At 37.0% G+C, this 17,667-nt stretch overlaps 1 pseudogene; it reads right to left on the bottom strand.

The window, feature by feature from the left end:
* The window catches only part of LOC100346491 (ADP/ATP translocase 2 pseudogene), a 150,568-nt pseudogene extending 133,980 nt beyond the window's left edge, over positions 1-16,588 (bottom strand).
* Positions 16,589-17,667: the final 1,079 nt, after the last annotated feature.

The raw sequence follows: 17,667 nt of genomic DNA, 5'->3' as shown, positions 1-17,667 counted from the left end.
GATTTCAACAGTTTGCTCCCACACAGAAACATAAAGTGTAAAATACTGTTTGAGTACTAGTTATAGCATTAATTCACATTGGACAACACATTAAGGACAGAGATCCTACATGAGGAGTAAGTGCACAGTGACTCCTGTTGTTGACTTAACAAATTGACACTCTTGTTTATGGCCTCAGTAATCACCCTAGGCTCTTGTCATGAGCTGCCTCTTCAAGACTTTTTAGAAAAGAACATGAATGGTAAAATATTAGGCAGCCTGACTCAATACAATTATCATATTAGTATATCACAGAAGAAAAATAATGTAATAGAGACAGGTGTTTGGTACTGTGGTTAAGATGCCTTTTGGGATGCCCATATCCCATATTGTAGTGTTTGGGTTCAAGTTGCAGCTCTGCTTCCTGCTAAGATTCGCCACAGAAGGCAGCGGATGAACTCAGTCAGTTGAGTCCCTGCCACCCACGTGGGAGGCCCTGATTGAGTCCTCATTCATTCAGCTGGTGTGGGCATTTGAGGAGAGCACCAGAGGATGCTCTCTCATCTATTTCTTCCCCTCTGTCATTTGGTTTTCAAATAAATAAATAAAGTTTTAAAAATCAATGGGGAAAGAAAGGATCATTTAGTATGCAGTGCTGGAAAAGCCAATTAATTATTTTACTAAATAGTAAATCCCTTCATAATATCAGATATCCAAATAAATTCCAGATAGAATAAAAATAAAAGTTAAAGATAAAAATTGCAAACAATTGGAAAATAGTGGCAAATATTTATATATTAAAAGGAGCAATGGTGTTTCTAAGTAGGGGCAGAAAATATTAAGAAAAAGATTGACATTATACCTATGCTCTATGTCCAAAAAAGAAAATAGGCAGTATTCAAATGCAAATGACCAACAGGAAACATGACAAGGCTGTTACATATTTTAGTTTTAAATGCCTATCATCCTATTATAAATCCAAGAGAGATATATATTCCCTGGGAAGTATCAATAGCCAATTCAGAAAAATGAAAAAAAAAATACAAATGACCCAAAAAAAGGTAAACTTGCCTGATTTCATTAGTAATCAGATACATACAAATTAAACCCCAATGAATTATTGTCTTTTAACCACTGTATTCGGAAGGAGAATGGGAAGTAGCTGATCTCATGCACTTATGACGGAAGTAAAAAACGGTATGACCTTAACTATTGGAGGGTTAAGCAATGTGCATAAAAATTATATATGTCCATCTGTTGAACAATTCTACAGCTAGAAATTTACTTAAATATATAATTCTATGAAAAGGACCGCTGCAAAGATACATGTGTCAGTAGTAGATACAGTAGTTTTCAGTAAACAAAATGTAATCACTTTAAATATTCATTCCTGTAGCTTCAATTAATTACAACACATACAACATAATCCAATGTTGCTGTTAAAATTATGTACACACATACTTATACACAGAAATAACTCTTTAACATTTGATGGCTTAAACCAACTCTGTGGAAATATAAATTACATAAAATAAAATTTACCAACTTAAGATGAACATTTTGATAAATTGTAACAGATGCTTATAGTTGTATAACCATCATCACGATTAAAATGTAGAAAATTTCCATCTAGGGTAAAAGTTTCCCTGTGCTATTTTCTGTCAAGTTCCTTCTCAGACTTCTGGCCTACAGCAATTTCATCTTCTTTTTGTCACTATGCATTAGATTTGCCTTTTAAAAAATTTCTCCAATGAATTAAGCCATAGACTATACAGTGTTATGTACCTAGATTCTTTTACTTAACAAAAAGATTTTGAGATGCATGCTTGTGAATACATGTACCTCTGTTTGTTTCCTTCTTGTTGCTGAGTAGCATTGTTGTATGGGTACATTACAATTTGTTTCTCCATTTACCCAAAGGTATTCCATTATATGTGTACCATGATTCATTTATCCATTAATTTATTGATAGATATAGAGATGCTTGTACATACAGCTGCTATGATAAGTCACATATAAATCTTGAGTCTACATTATTTTCCATTTACTTGGGTATGCACCTAGGCGTTTAATCTTGGACCATAAAATGTATGTTTACTTTTATAAAAATAAAAAAAAAACTACCAATTCTTAAAGTAGCTATACCATTTTACATTCCCAACCCACAGTTAATGAGATTTTCAGTTGTTCCCCATGATCACCCACATATGGTATTGTCTTTTTAATAATGATTATTCTAGATGGTGTGTATTCATTTCTCATTGTGATGTTAATTTGTGATGTTTTTCAAATTTACAATTCTGAGCATCATTTCATGTGTTTGTTATTTTTCTATCATTGTTATTGAAGTGTCTATTCAAAATTTCTGTCTTTTTTTGGCATTTTGTCTCATTTCACTTTTGAGTTCTAGGTATCAATTTATATACTATAAGTACAAGCTATTTATCATATATATATAATATGTGTATTCATTTTTCTCCTGGGATGTGGCTTGGCTCATTTTCTTAATATTGTGTTTGAAAGAGACAAACATTTTTAATTTTGATGAATTTCAATTTTTAATATCGTTTTTCTGGTTCATGCTTCTGATGTCTTATTAAAGAAGCCGTGCATAACTCAAATAACAAATATTTCCTTTTATGCTTATTTATAATAGACTTATAGTCTTAGCACTTATATTTAGGTCCAAGATCCATATTGTATTATATTTTTGTATGTAGTTTAACACATGATTGTCAAAATTCTGTTCTATAAAGGACCAGATGGTAAATATTTAAAGGTTACTGGTGATACAGTTGCTTCTCTGATTACCCAATCCGTAATAGTGTGAAATCAGAGACAATTTTTAAACAAATGGCCATAACATGTTCCAATAAAAACTTATAGGGGCAAGTGTTTAGTCTGGTGGCTAAGACATTTGCATTCCAAATCAACTACCTAGGTTCAGTTCCTTCCTCCAGGTTCTGACTCCAGACTCCTGCAAATGCAGAGTCTAGGAGGCAACAGTGATGGCTCAAGTAATGGGGTTTCTGCCACTCACATGAGAAAACCTACACTGAGTTCCTGGCTGCCAAGTGTAGCTCTAACCCACTCTCTACTGTTAAAGGCATCTGAGAAGGGAACCAGCAGGTGGGAGTTCTCACTTGGTTTTTGCTTCCCAAATGACTAAATTAAAAAATTTAGTTTATTTATAGAAACAGTCATCAAGGATTAGTTTTTTTAATTTGTCATACAGTGTAAGAATTGGCTATTTATCAATCTTTTTGTCCAACGTGGCTAACCAGTTTTCATCATCATTGAAAAAAAATGTTGCTATTTCCATAGGGTTTACCCTAAGTGTGATTTACAACAAGTGTTTAAAATCAACTGATCATATATACACAGATATCTTCCTAAACTTTCTAAAATTATATCCATTCTATTGAATGTTATTCAGCAATGAAAGGGAGTGAAGTACTGATAGAGACTACAAAAAGGATGACCCTTGGAAATATGCTTAGTGAAAGACACCAGATGCAAAATCCATTTATTGTATGACTCCATCTATATAAAATTTCTAGAAGAAGTAAATATATAAGAGAAAGAATAACTTGATATTGCCTTTATATGAGGGTTTGGAGAATTGGGAAATGATTGAATTTGGGTTTGGTTTCTTTTGAGGGTGATGATAATATTCTGGAACTAGAGAATTATATAGTGATGGTGGTGTCACAATCTTATGATGTATACTAAAAGTCACTAAATATACAATTTAAAAAGGTGAATTTTGTTATATGAGTTATCTTAACCAAAAATGTTTAAAGAAAACTACAGCTGTTAGATAGAACCTTGTTTGTTGATATGTCAGTAATTCATTCAATTCTATTTCTGAGTAATATTATTAAAATATTGCCGTGATTTATTAATCCATTCTCTTGTTGATGATTACTTTGGATTGTTTCCAGTAATTGGATACTATGTATATACAAATATGACACTAAGATATTATCCAGATATATTAGGAATTGAGTCCCAACTAATAATTATTATTTTCTTATGGTTTGAATGATGTTCCTCCTCTTTAGAAACATAAGTATTTGAGGCCGTTTTGCTGGTTTCTAGTTTAGCCACTTCTATATTCATACTTCTTACAGTCTAGACCCTCAAACAGAATTCCTCTAGGGTCCATAGTGCTCAAATCAGGAATGCATTTTCAAAATTTTGGGAATGTAAAATCACAAGTAGTAAAAGGAGTTGGGAAGAAGTCTGAGATTAAATATGGAAATGATATTACCTTGTTCATATATATATATGCTAAGAAACAGAGTTGGAAATAATCTAAGCAAAGAGGAAAAAAACCCACAATATTTATTCTGAGTACTTGAATTCTGTTTTTATTATGCTGAAAAAATAATTTTATTTTTAAAATATTTTAAATGACAGTCATTTGGACTGGTAGATAAGATGATGGTTAGGATGTCCACATACTATATCAGACTGCATAGATTTTATATGTGGCTCTGACTCGTGACTCAGGCTTCCTGCTAATACACAGGGAGACACTGGTGATGGATCAAGTAATTGGGTCCCTGTCATTCACATAAGAGACCTGAATTGAGTTTTCAACTCCTGGCTTGGATCTGGCCCAGCCCTGCCCATTGTGGAAATTTAGGGAGTGAATCAGCTGATGGGAGCACTCTCTCTCAAATATAACAAATAAAAAGTTAATGCAAATGGAATTTTTAACAAAATTTATAAAATGTAAAGGACTAATTTTGTTATCCTGTTTATAATCATACATAAGACAAACAGGTTGTAGTTATTTAATAAACATGTTTAAAATGTATATATATACATATATATATAATGACTAGCCAGCATAATGAGCAAAAGGAAGATTTTTTTTGAGCTGTATACAAAATACTTAACACATGTATTTTTTTGGGGGGGATTTCAAGACCTTTTAGCTTGGCCTGATTTGAAGAATTTTTATGAACAGAAGAAGTAGAAGCTTGATTAATTAAGTAAAGATAAAATTATTTCCTATTAGATAAGTGATGTGCAGAAACTTTCTCAAACGTGAATCCAATAGGCAGATGGATAAATCTGTTAATTTTCACACATACTACTTCTCTGTTTATACCATTAGCCTTCAATAACATTATATGAATAAGGGATACATTGTGGGAGAATCATATTTCCTGAAAATAGTCACAGTTCCACCGAGACACTTCCATCTGTCTTACATTGTATATAGCTCAACCCCACCCAAAGACAGCAACAGATATCAACAATAGCTATCTGTGGATCCTCAGCTTTGAATAAAATCATGCTCAAGTTTTTAAAATCACGATAACTTTTCAAATACACTGAAGAATTTTTTAGCATTCATGCCCGTGTGTGTGTGTACACACAAGAATACTTCAAAAAGTGGAAAAATTGAATTTTACAATTGAATATATATTTGAAAAATTTATAAAAGATTATTTTAGTGAAAACAATTTTGAAATCATGCATAATTTTTCATAAGTATTTTTCATGAACTCTTTGAAGAACCTTATACATACATGTATATATACTTTTGGAAAATTAGGTACTTTAGAATGTCACACATTACTAAAACACTTGATTCTGAGGTCCAGAGTTTGAATGAGCAAGGGAGAAACTAAAGAAATCTCTGGAACCATAAATACTATAAAAATCATTCCATTAAGACTGCTCATAATACTGTTTTTTAAAAGGATGGTGAGAAAGCAAGCAATAAGCCAGAGGTCTCCTGAATGTGAACTGGTAATCACTGATAATACATGATTCTACAGAGTGACCCACAAACGCAGAGAGAACATGACATCTCCAGACACACATGGTGACTTTTAACATCCAGTTTCTAAAATCAGATTGGAAAGGATCATTTTTTAACTCTTCCCCACCTATTAATTACTGACACTTGTTCTATCTTTCGGGTTTCAGCACAAAAGTCCATTCCCACAATGAGGCTTTTCCTGACTATCTAATCTAAAGTAAGTCACACAATGATTCTCTCTAATTGTACCTAGTTCTTTGCTTCCTGGAATGTGTTTATATTTTTGATTCTTATTTGTTTAATGCATCTCTCCATCACCAGACTATAGTATGTGTTGAGATAGAAAATACTTTATTCCAGTGTATACCCAGAACTGGACAAATTGGGAGACAAAGAAGATTCTCAATAAATGTTTGCTGAAATGGAAAGCCATACTTAAAAGAAATGAATGTACCGCTGTCTATGTAAGCCAGCAAGGTGTTATACTGCACAAGACTAATCAAGTTAAATCTTTAATCAAGTACAACATCATCTTTTAGTATCATAGTTGGTTGGGTCCTAATAAAATATCAGAGCAGGTTGGCGCCGCAACTCAATAGTCTAATCCTCCACCTGCGGAGCCTGCACACTGGGTTCTAGTCCCAGTCGGTGTGCCGGATTCTGTCCCGGTTGCCCCTCTTCCAGTCCAGCTCTCTGCTGTGGCCTGGGAAGGCAGTGGAGGATGGCCCAAGTGCTTGGGCCCTGCACCCGCATGAGAGACCAGGAGAAGCACCTGGCTCCTGGCTTCGGATCAGCGCAGTGCGCAGGCCTCAGCGCACCAGCTGCAGCAGCCATTGGATGGTGAACCAATGGTAAAGGAAGACCTTTCTCTCTGTCTCTCTCACTGTCCACTCTTCCTGTCAAAATAAAATAAAATATCAGAGCCATAACAAACAACTTAGGTGCCTGGGGCAGGCAGCAACAAATTCAACCATAACTGTACAGAAAAATGTAACAGGAGAAAGAAATAGGGGAGGAAAAATAATCAAAGAAACCCTACGACATCAGCCTTTTTGCCCTTGATCCAGAGTGTCTGGTTCATTTAGCACTACTGGCTGCCAAGAGACTGGCCTGGGGCCAGAGACAAGCTCACCATGTACTAGTGAGACTGTGGAGTTCTGATGGAGGGAAAAGTGATGCTTGTTGAGACAGTAGGAAGCTTCATATTTACAGACACTTTGAAAAATAACAATAGACTGGGGCCGGCGCTGTGGCATAGCAGGTAAAGCCACCACCTGCAGTGCCGGAGTATCTTATGGGCACCAGTTCTAGTCCTGGCTGCTCCACTTCCGATCCAGCTCTCTGCTGTGACCTGGGAAAGCAGTGGAAGATGGCCGAAGTCCTTGGGCCCCTGCACCCACGTGGGAGAACTGGAAGAGGCACCTGGCTCCTGGCTTCGGTTTGGCATAGTTCCAGGGGTTGCGGCCAATTGGGGAGTGAACCAGTGGATGGAGGACCTCTCTTTCTCTCTCTCTCTCTTTCTCTCTCTCTCTGCCTCTCCTCTCTCTGTGTAACTCTGACTTTCAAGTAAAATAAATAAATCTTTAAAAAAATAGTTAAAGAGAAAAGAACAACAAACCATTTTTAGAGCAGTTTTTTTTTTCTTTTGACAGGCAGAGTTAGACAGTGAGAGAGAGACAGAAAAAAGGTCTCCCTTTCGTTAGTTCACCCCCCAAATGGCCGCTACTGCCAGCGCGCTGAGCCGATCCGAAGCCAGGAGCCAGATGCCTCCTCCTGTTCTCCCATGCAGGTGCAGGGCCCAAGGACTTGGGCCATCCTCTACTCCTGTCCCGGGCCACAGCAGAGAGCTGGACTGAAAGAGGAGCAACCGGGACAGAACTGGCGCCCCAACCAGGACTAGAACCCTGGGGTGCCAGCGCCACATGTGGAGGATTAGCCCAGTGAGCCATGGCGCCGGCCTAGAGCAGTTTTATGTTCACAGAAAAAGTAAGTAGAAAATATAGAGAGTTCACATAAACCACTTCTCTCCCTCATCAGTTTACCTTATTACCAGCATCTTACAGTACTTTGGTCTATGTATTACAATCAAAGAGACATTATTGAGTATGTGTCAAATTTTTTAAATTGTATAAAATTTACTGTTTTAACAATTTTTGAGCATACAGTTCAGTATAATTACATTCACATTGCTGTGCAATCATCACAATATCCCATAGCCAGAACACTTTCCATAAGCAGGGAGCTGGATTGGAAGAGGAGCAGCCAGGACACAAACTGGCACTCATATGGGATGCTGGCACTGCAGGCAGAGGCTTAGCCTGCTATGCTGCAGCACTGGCTCCAGTGCTTTCATTCTTACTCTGGATGATGGATTAGAAGTTTATGTGAGTTATTGTTTTATATAATAAATTCATTTGAAATTCAACTATTATATATATAATATGTATAATATAGTCATATAATTATAAATATATTTATAAATCTGCAACAGCATTTATCTGGGTTAACATGTAGCACTATATACATAAAAAGTTTTATAGCCAAATATTTTAGCACCAGTTATCAAGAAAAAATAAAATTATATACCTCATTTAAAGACATTTGGCTCCAGTATACTTCTAACCCTTATATAGTAGGAGAACTTGAAATAAACAAAAAACAACTATAAAAACAATTGTTGGAATCAGTATGTTAAAAAATTCAAAAGATGTCAATTTTATTGTTTCCATTTGTCTCTAATCTAAAATTTTTAAGATCCTTGTTTTAGTGGAAAGAGATCATCTTCTAACTATTAAACTAAACTGTCTTTGGTAAATATGACTACATTGTTTGCCTGAACTGATATGTTACCCAAGAGATTTCCAGAGTCCATTTTTTCTCTTTACAAACCTGGATAATTATTCTTTCCCATCACAAATGTGTTTTTTTCAGTCAATAAACAAGATTGTATTATATGAGACAGCCAGTATCTTCTCCTATGTATGATCTGTGTCCTCCTAATAGAATCTCCAAACGAACTTATAAAATATTGTCAATCTTTTTCTGACAGTCCTTTTTATGTGGAGAAAACAGAAAACTCAAATACTGACTGTAGATCAGTTGCTACTTCAACAGCTGACATTGAAACTTCACTTTTGATCCCTGTTAAATATAACAGTGAGAATAAGAGAGGGAGGAGATGTACAATTTGGGACATGCTCAATCGGACTTGCCCCAAATGGTGGAGTTATGTGGGGAGCAACTCGGACTAGACTGTTACTGGAATTAAGACTTATTCTATGCATCTGCTCTCCCACAATATGGCGCTGAGAAGGGAGTAACAACTTCTACGCAGCTGCCTCTCGCCAACTTGAGTGATGACCTGCAGGAGCTGATCCTGCTCCTAATTGGAGGAGAGCAGCGTACTCGGCGTGTGGGTAGCAGAGTTGGGATTGGTGGAAGAGGACTATAAAGGAGGAGAGAGATAACATGCACCAGGAACATCTCTGAAGGAACACCTGAGCAGCCCCCGAGAGAGCCGGCCGGCGGTGTGCCGCTCTCCCGCGGAAGTGGGGAAAGTGGCAGGGGGAACCGCCCTTCCACGGAGGTGGAAGGGTCGGTAGCCAACCCGGGAAGAACCAGCCGCAAACCCGGGGAGGGCCGAGCAGACAAAAGAACAGCGCAGGGTCCTGTGTCGTTCCTCCATGAAGAGGAGTTAGAATCATGCCAGGGGATCCCAATATAATCCCATCAAGGTGGCATGTACCAATGCCATCTCACTAGTCCAAGTGATCAATTTCAGTTCACAATTGATCACACTGATAGGTCTAAGAGTCAAAGGGATCACACAAACAAGACTAGTGTCTGCTAATACTAACTGATAGAATCAAAAAGGGACAGAACGATCCATCATGGGAAGCAGGATACACAGCAGATTCATAGAATGGCAGATGTCCTAAATAGCACTCTGGCCTCAGAATCAGCCCTTAAGTCATTCGGATATGGCTGAAGAGCCCATGAGAGTATTTTAGGCATGGAAAACCAAGACACCCTGGAAAAAAAAAAAAGAAGACCTAAATGGAAGATCTCTGTGATTGAGATCCCAGTGGAAAGAACGGGGCTCCATCAAAGAAGGAGGTACCTTTCTCTGAAGGGAGGAGAGAACTTCCACTTTGACTATGACCCTGTCGGAATAAGATCAAAGTTGGTGAACTCAAAAGGCTTCCATAGCCTTGGTAACTCATAACTAGAGCCCAGGGAGATTACTGACGCCATAAACAAGAGTGTCAAATTGTTAAGTCAACAACAGGAATCACTGTGTACTTACTTCTCATGTGGGATCTGTCCTTAGTGTGTTGTCCAATGTGAAGTAATGCTATAACTAGTAGTCAAACAGTATTTTACACTTTGTGTTTTTGTGTAGGTGCAAACTGATGAAATCTTTACTTAATATATACTAAATTGATCTTCTGTATATAAAGATAATTGAAAATGAATCTTGATGTGAATGGAATGGGAGAGGGAGCAGGAGATGGGAGGGGTGTGAGTGGGAGGGAAATTGTGTGTCGGGGGAGCCATGGTAATCCATTAACTGTACTTTGGAAATTTTATATTTACTTAATAAAAAATAAATAAAAGAAAGAAACTTCACTTTTGCTGTGTTTGTTAAATTCCCCGATTAAAAATACCTTTCCTCCTAATTTTTGTTCACGTTGACAAACTGTACCTAGCTCTCAATCTCTAGCTCTAACATGATTTCTGTAACATCATCTGGATATCACAGCACTGCACTTTCATTTTACATGATACATGATTTTGTCATTTGCAGCACTGTATTCTAGTTAGTTTGATTCCCACATAGTTTCTTGCTTGATTTTAAGGATCAGGAGAGTCTCATCTCTAGGCAACACCCACATAATTGTAGGAGGATAATAAATGTGTAGTACAAGAAAAATGAATCATAGAAGTTAGAATATTATAAACATGTATTGATAGCATTGTATATTATTAAGGGAGAATTCTTGGAGGTTTGTCTCTGAATAAACTTCACCAGCTAGGACATAGCCCCCCCCCATATAACCAAAAAATACTTTGAAGCTCAAATAATGGACACGGCCAGGTCTTCAATTCTAAAGCTTATTACAATTTATAACCTTCCTTCAATATTTTGTCAACTTACAACCAACACAAAATTCTTAATTTGTTTGGTTCCCCATCACAAAGGAGAAAAATATAAAAAACCTGAGGAGTGTGGGGACATGAAGACAAACTCTCCTGAAGAACAGTGATGTTCTGAAAGTGGGAAAAGAAACCAAAAAAATGTCTTCAAACTCTATGACACTGTAGAATACCGGATGTGTATAACTATTAATTATACAATTATAATTATTAAATTGGGTGAAGGAAAGTCATTTCGATATCACTTATTTGGGAAGACAGGGAGGTACATAGATTTCTAGGTATGCAAAAGCACAAAAAATTTTAGAAAGATTTTCCATTAAAAGTTTAAACTGTTAAAATTGCATTGGTATTTCCATGAGAAATCACCTTGAAAATGTACTTTTCCAGCAAGCCTTGCTCTTCTAAAGAAATTAATCCTATTTTTAAAAGATTTTTAAAAGATGGAGGTGGGAGGAGACAGAGAGGTCTTTTTTTATTTATTTATTTGACAGGTAGATTTACAGACAGACAGAGAGAGACAGAGAGAAAGGTCTTCCATCCGATGGTTCACTCCCCAAATGGCCGCAACAGCTGGATCTACACCGATCTGAAGCCAGGAGCCAGGTGCTTCCTCCTGGTCTCCATGTGGGTGCAGGGGCCCAAGTACTTGGACCATCCTCCACTGCCTTCCCGGGCCACAGCAGAGCGCTGTACTGGAAGAGAAGCAACCGGGACTAGAACCCGGTGCCCATATGGGATGCTGGCGCCACAGGCGGAGGATTAACCTAGTGTGCCATGGTGCCAGCCCCCCTTCTTTTTTTTTTTTTAATTGAGAGGTCTTCCTTCTGCTGCTTCACTCCCCCAAACAACCACAATGGCAGGGTCTGGGCCAGGCTGGAGCCTGGAGCCCACACACTTGGGACATCTTCTGCTGCTATCCCAGGCACATTAGCAGGCAGCTGGATTGGAAGTGGAGGAGCCAGGACTCAAACTGGTGCCCATATGGGATGCTGGCATCATACGCAGCAGCTTAACCCACTATGCCAAAATGCCAGCCCCACTAATGGATGCTATTATATTGCTCATCTTTTTACGTTCAAGCCAGCAGTCCATAACATTCTGTTTGCAAAGAAAAGCACCTATTTATCTTTCTAAGGACACAGGGTGAAAGAGGAAAGTACTGTCAACCTGGTTCCACAAATAGAGGCAGAGAGAAGTTCTGTTCAGGCATAGAGGTCCTAAAACATACCAAAGGTAGGATCATGACCTAAATGCCTCCCCCTTTCTACAGATGAAATAAGCAAATATTCGTGAAAAAGTACTAGAAAACTGCTCTCTACTTGCTAATGTAGAGAACAAGTTATGCATAGATATCAAATTATAAATTATTAAGCTAAATATATGTTATGGTATCTCCCCACCCACAGCCCTTTTGAAGGTAAATTGCTTTACCTTTAATACCGAGTTGGCTATTCTAGGCAGCAGATAAAAATCTCACTGGTTTTGAACTCACTTTCAAGTCCTGGGTGAGATTGTGATCTGGGGTAGTTCAGTAATGCAGACGAGTTAGTTGCTACTATTTTCCTAAGGATAGAGAAAAAAAGAAATGTAAAAGTAAAGCTTAAAAATACCAAATAAAATGTTCATAATCATTTAATTATATGCCTATTGAGTATGTAAAGACCAATCAAGGCTGCATAAAAAGGAAATTGTATTAGAGAGAATACCTTCCATTTAGAAACAAGATAGGTGAGAACAAAATATGAAAAAACCATACAGGTACAAAGATAGGATATATTCTAAAATAGACAATAGTTGACTGGTCTAGCTTAAACAGGGTAAAATGAAAGTGATACATTAATGCTCAGTAATGTATAAGATTGCAGAGCTTCAGTCCAGATCATGTATGTAATATGATGTACTGCAAATCAGGATGAAATAGAATGGTTGTTAATCCTTCAGATACCAAATGGTCAGTCATACAGTTTTGTGATTATTAGACCTAATATTGATTGAGCTTGCCTGTTTATTATCCATTTAGTTTTTATTAATTTTTAAATACCTATAGTGAGTGGTTTACTTTTGAAAATTCTACATTATAATGTTTTCATAATCAGAAGCTATATAAAAATTGACTTTTTTAATGCTTCATAACTTCCCTCAGTTATAAAATAATTTTCTGACTCCGGTTGATTTCCAAGGTTGAGTCTTTGAATGCGAGGGGAATCTCAGAAGGGCAGACCCTTTCTGCCGTGTTTCTTTTGTGAAGGCAATCATGGGCAGCCTCAGTAGTGTTATATGGAGGAATGTGATCCTGCATTAAAATAATACAGAAGCATGTTGTGAGTCTTTTTTGCTGGCATTTCCAGATGCACTCTCCTTACTCTGTGTCTCTGGAGCAAAATATATTAACAAAACCTATTGCTAGAAAAGGCTTGGGGAGGCCAATAGTGCAGCTACCTGATTCCAGGTAAGACAGCCCCTACCTGGAGTTATAAGTTCTATTAGTACTACAGGAGAAGAGGATACTTGCAATGTGTTACTTTTGAATGGTACAAACGATATTAGAGATTATTATTACTTTTATGGAAAAGCAGGTGGGGTTTCTTTTAGGTATTTGTTTTTAATGAAGCTATTTCATTCAATACTTTGGAGATCACTTCTATTTTTAGTATATATCTGTATACCCTATTACACTTATTTTGCCTAAGGGTAACTAGCCTATTACAACAGCAATCTTATAACCCAATTCCACGTCTTAGGCTCCACAATTCTTTACTCTGCTATTTTCCTATTGAGCATCCGTTCCTTAGAGGTCTGTTGTCTACTAACATTAGGATGAGTGATTGAATTGATCAAACAAATTCTGTATCATGTGATGGCTACCTAACATATTGCCTTTAATGTTTTCGTCCTCTTAATGTGCAGTTAAAATCTGTAAACAGTGTCTAATGCTGACAATAATATGAAGAACTGTGATGTAGGGTTTTGGGTAATAATATCTCTGATTACTCTTCAAATCATTCCACTTAATTTTGGTTGAAAAACTCAGAGGTAATTTCATAAAGGGAATATTTTCATATTAAAGTGCATAATTAACAAAAGACAATACTGTCATCAGAAAAACTGCTCAAATGAATATATTACGTAAGCCTTCTCTAGAAAGATCAGTTCCATTCACTTAAAGATTGTTAAATTTCCTTGGTTTGAAACAATATCAAATTTATGCTGTCTAAAAATTGATAATATAAAGAAAAAGTTTTTAAAAATCCAGTTAGCGGCCGGCGCCACAGGTCAATAGGCTAATCCTCCGCCTGTGGTGCCAGCACTCTGGGTTCTAGTCCCCGTCAGGGCGCCGGATTCTGTCCTAGTTGCTCCTCTTCCAGTCCAGCTCTCTGCTGTGGCCCGGGAAGGCAGTGGAGGATGGCACAAGTCCTTGGGCCCTGCACCCGCATGGGAGACCAGGAGAAGCCCCTGGCTCCTGGCTTCGGATCACTGTGATGCACCGGCCGCAGCGCTCCGGCCGCAGCAGCATTGGGGGGTGAACGAACGGAAAAAAGGAAGACCTTTCTCTCTGTCTCTGTCTCTCACTGTCCACTCTGCCTGTCAAAAAAAAACTTTTTAAAAAAATCCAGTTAGTTCCATTCTCCCATAATTTTATTTGAATGATTACATAATTGATGTTGAATATATATAGTACAGTATTATCCATGTTTAAGGATTTTGTTCGTTGGTTTTTGGTGACCTCATGACCATATTTGTTGAATATATGCAAAATTATTTTTATGTGATGACTAATATGGAAACACTTAGCTTTGCTGGAACTACCAATTACAACTTACCTGGGAAATATATTATTAGACCAGATATGTATTTGAAATATAACATTAAAAATGGGTGATAAGTTTCCTTTTAAAAAAATCATGTTGTAATCATTGGAAGAGACTTTAAATACAATTTTTAAGTTTTTTTTTAGAAAGCTCTTACTTAATGAATACAAATTTCATAGGTACAGCTTTAGGAATATAGTGGTTCTTCTCCCTCCCATACCCGCCCTCCCACCCCCACTCCCGTCCTACCTCCTACTCCCTCTCCCATCCCATTCTTCATTAAGATTCATTTTTAATTATCTTTGTATACAGAATACCAACTCTATACTATGAAAATATTTCAACAGTTTGCACCCACACAGAGACACAAAGTATAAAGTACTGTTTGAAGTCATGTTTTACTGTTAATTTTCATAATACAACTCATTAAGGACAGAGGTCCTTCATGGGGAGTAAGTGCACCATGACTCCTGTTATTGATTTAACAGTTGACACTCTTATTTATGACGTCAGTGATCACCCGAGGCTCTTGTCATGAGCTGCCAAGACTGTGGAAGCCTCTTGAGTCCACAAATTCAATCATTTTTCAGACAGGGCCATATGCAAAGTGGAAGTTCTCTCCTCCCTTTAGAGAAGAGTACCTCCTTTGATGGCCCTTTCTTTCCACTGGGATCTCACTCAAAGAGGTCCTTCATATGTAGGTCATTTTTTTGCCACAGTTTCTTGGCTTTCAATGCCTGAAATGCTCTCATGGGCTTTCTAGCCAGATCTGAATGCCTTAAGGGCTGATTATGAGGCTGAAATGCTGTTTAGGGCATTTGTTATTCTATGAGTCTACTACGTGGCCTGCTCCCCATATTGGGACATTCTCTACTTTTTGATTCTATCTATTGTTAGTAGCAGACACTTGGTCTTATTTATGTGATCCCTTTGACACTTATTCTTAATGATAGGCTTCTTAAGAGAAAATAAGGTTTAAGTCCTTTGAAAAATTCAATAGGTTGAGAAACATGAGCCTTCAGTTCTTACTTTAGTTTTATTTACCTGTTCATTATTTTGACAATTTTGAAGCAGCCACTATGTGCCAAGAAGATGTACTAGTGTGTGTGTGTGTGTGTGTGTGTGCACTTGCATGCACACACATGTGCATGTACACACAAGAATGATTGATTATGCGTGGAGAGGAAGAGCCAAATCAGAGACAGGGAAGATACCTGTTATGGGACTCAATCTCCTTTTCTGTAAAATGTCAAAGGTGGGGAACTTTTTTCTGCTAAGGCCCATTTGTATATTTCTAACATCATTTGCGGGTGACACAAAATTATCAACTTAAATACTAGCCTACTATAGATTGATTGAATTTAATTCCTGCCTGCAGTTACCTTGGAAGGGCCAGACTGAATAATTTTATGGACCTTATACAGCCCACAGGTCAGACATTCCCCAACCCTGGATGATTTCAGAAGTCTTTTTCAACTGTAACATCAACTTTACCATTTCCTTCACATAAGCATTTCCCAAAGTGAATTAGTAGGACTATACTTTGTTGCCTGTAATTAGGGATGATAGAAAACCATGTGTCATGATGAAATGGCTTTAAGGAACGTTGCACTACTCAAAAGAAAATGGGTGTCTTTATTGGGACATGTGTAGAAGCCTATCAATATCAACGTGTACTGAATTACCGAGATAGAGACTAGAGTGTTCGGCTCCTCTTAAATTAATTCAAATTAATTTATGTAATTATTGGCATTTGATGGAATGCTCTTCCTAAGAAGAATTTATTGGGGAAAAGTACTAAAAACATATTTGAACCACAGGAAACTTACCTGAATATTAAGCTACTTCTTAATATCATTTTTGCGAGGCACTTACAAGTGAATTTGTTATTATCCTCGTTTGCAGATCAGCTTAATTACAGCTCTTTAATGCACTCACAAAACTAGTGTGTGTGTGTGTGTGTGTGTGTGCGTGTTTATGTGAAAAGAAAGCAAACATACCATTTCAGTTTTCCAGGATGGCAGACTGTTACTTCTGACAGATTTGCAATTACATTGTGCTTCTGACTGACCATGAACTATTTTGAATTTTACTGCTTCACTATTTCCGAAAGTATTGTTGGGACTATTATCCTATATAATTTAACAGAAGTCTAATAAAAATCCCCCTAGTTTGACTTCCTAGATGACATTATTCTTTCTATGATTTACATTTTCAGGCAGTTCATAATTTCAATGAAGTGAATTTTTAAATTTATTCTTGGCTAATAGTTGAGTGGGTGGGTGGTTGAGTGCTCTTCATCAGGAAATCATGAGTAATAGAGGAAGTGTATTGATTTTAATTAAAATATGAGTATCATAGATGTCATGACATATTCGAACTATGGAATGAAATATTAAAATATGATTGAAGTCTAAAGCTGGCTATATTAAAAATAAAATCAATTGAAACATCATTCATCTATTTTAATAGTTCCTACTCAGTATAAGATCATTAATAAAAGTGAATTTATTTCAAATGGTAGAAGAAAGGGAAGATTGTGTTATGAATATAAAGATAAGTAAGAAATGCTTTCACCTGTGGATCAGTCATGCCATACCCCATGACAAAAAATGACTAGAAACAAGTATAATGGGCTTTGATTACACAATTAAAGTCTAAAATGTAGACCATGACCCATCACATTAGAAGCCCAGCTGCACATCTCAGAATTGCTACATCAATTGTTCCTTTCCATTGACAACTCTATGGAAAGATTTGCTTCATGTGTCAACCTGAACTTCCAGATACCTTTGCAGCTTAATAATTTAGAGGCCAGAATATTAAGACAGGACTTTGTTTGCTGTGAACTATCCCAAACATATTTTGGTATGACATCCTTAATAAACTGTATTATCCTGGCACTATTTACTATGCAACTATTTAATTCAGATATAT

This window comes from Oryctolagus cuniculus, chromosome X, assembly GCF_051225735.1.
Source record: "Oryctolagus cuniculus isolate XC-2025 breed Fujian yellow rabbit chromosome X, ASM5122573v1, whole genome shotgun sequence".
NCBI classification, from domain to species: domain Eukaryota; kingdom Metazoa; phylum Chordata; class Mammalia; order Lagomorpha; family Leporidae; genus Oryctolagus; species Oryctolagus cuniculus.
This window is presented reverse-complemented; position numbering and strand designations above follow the sequence as displayed.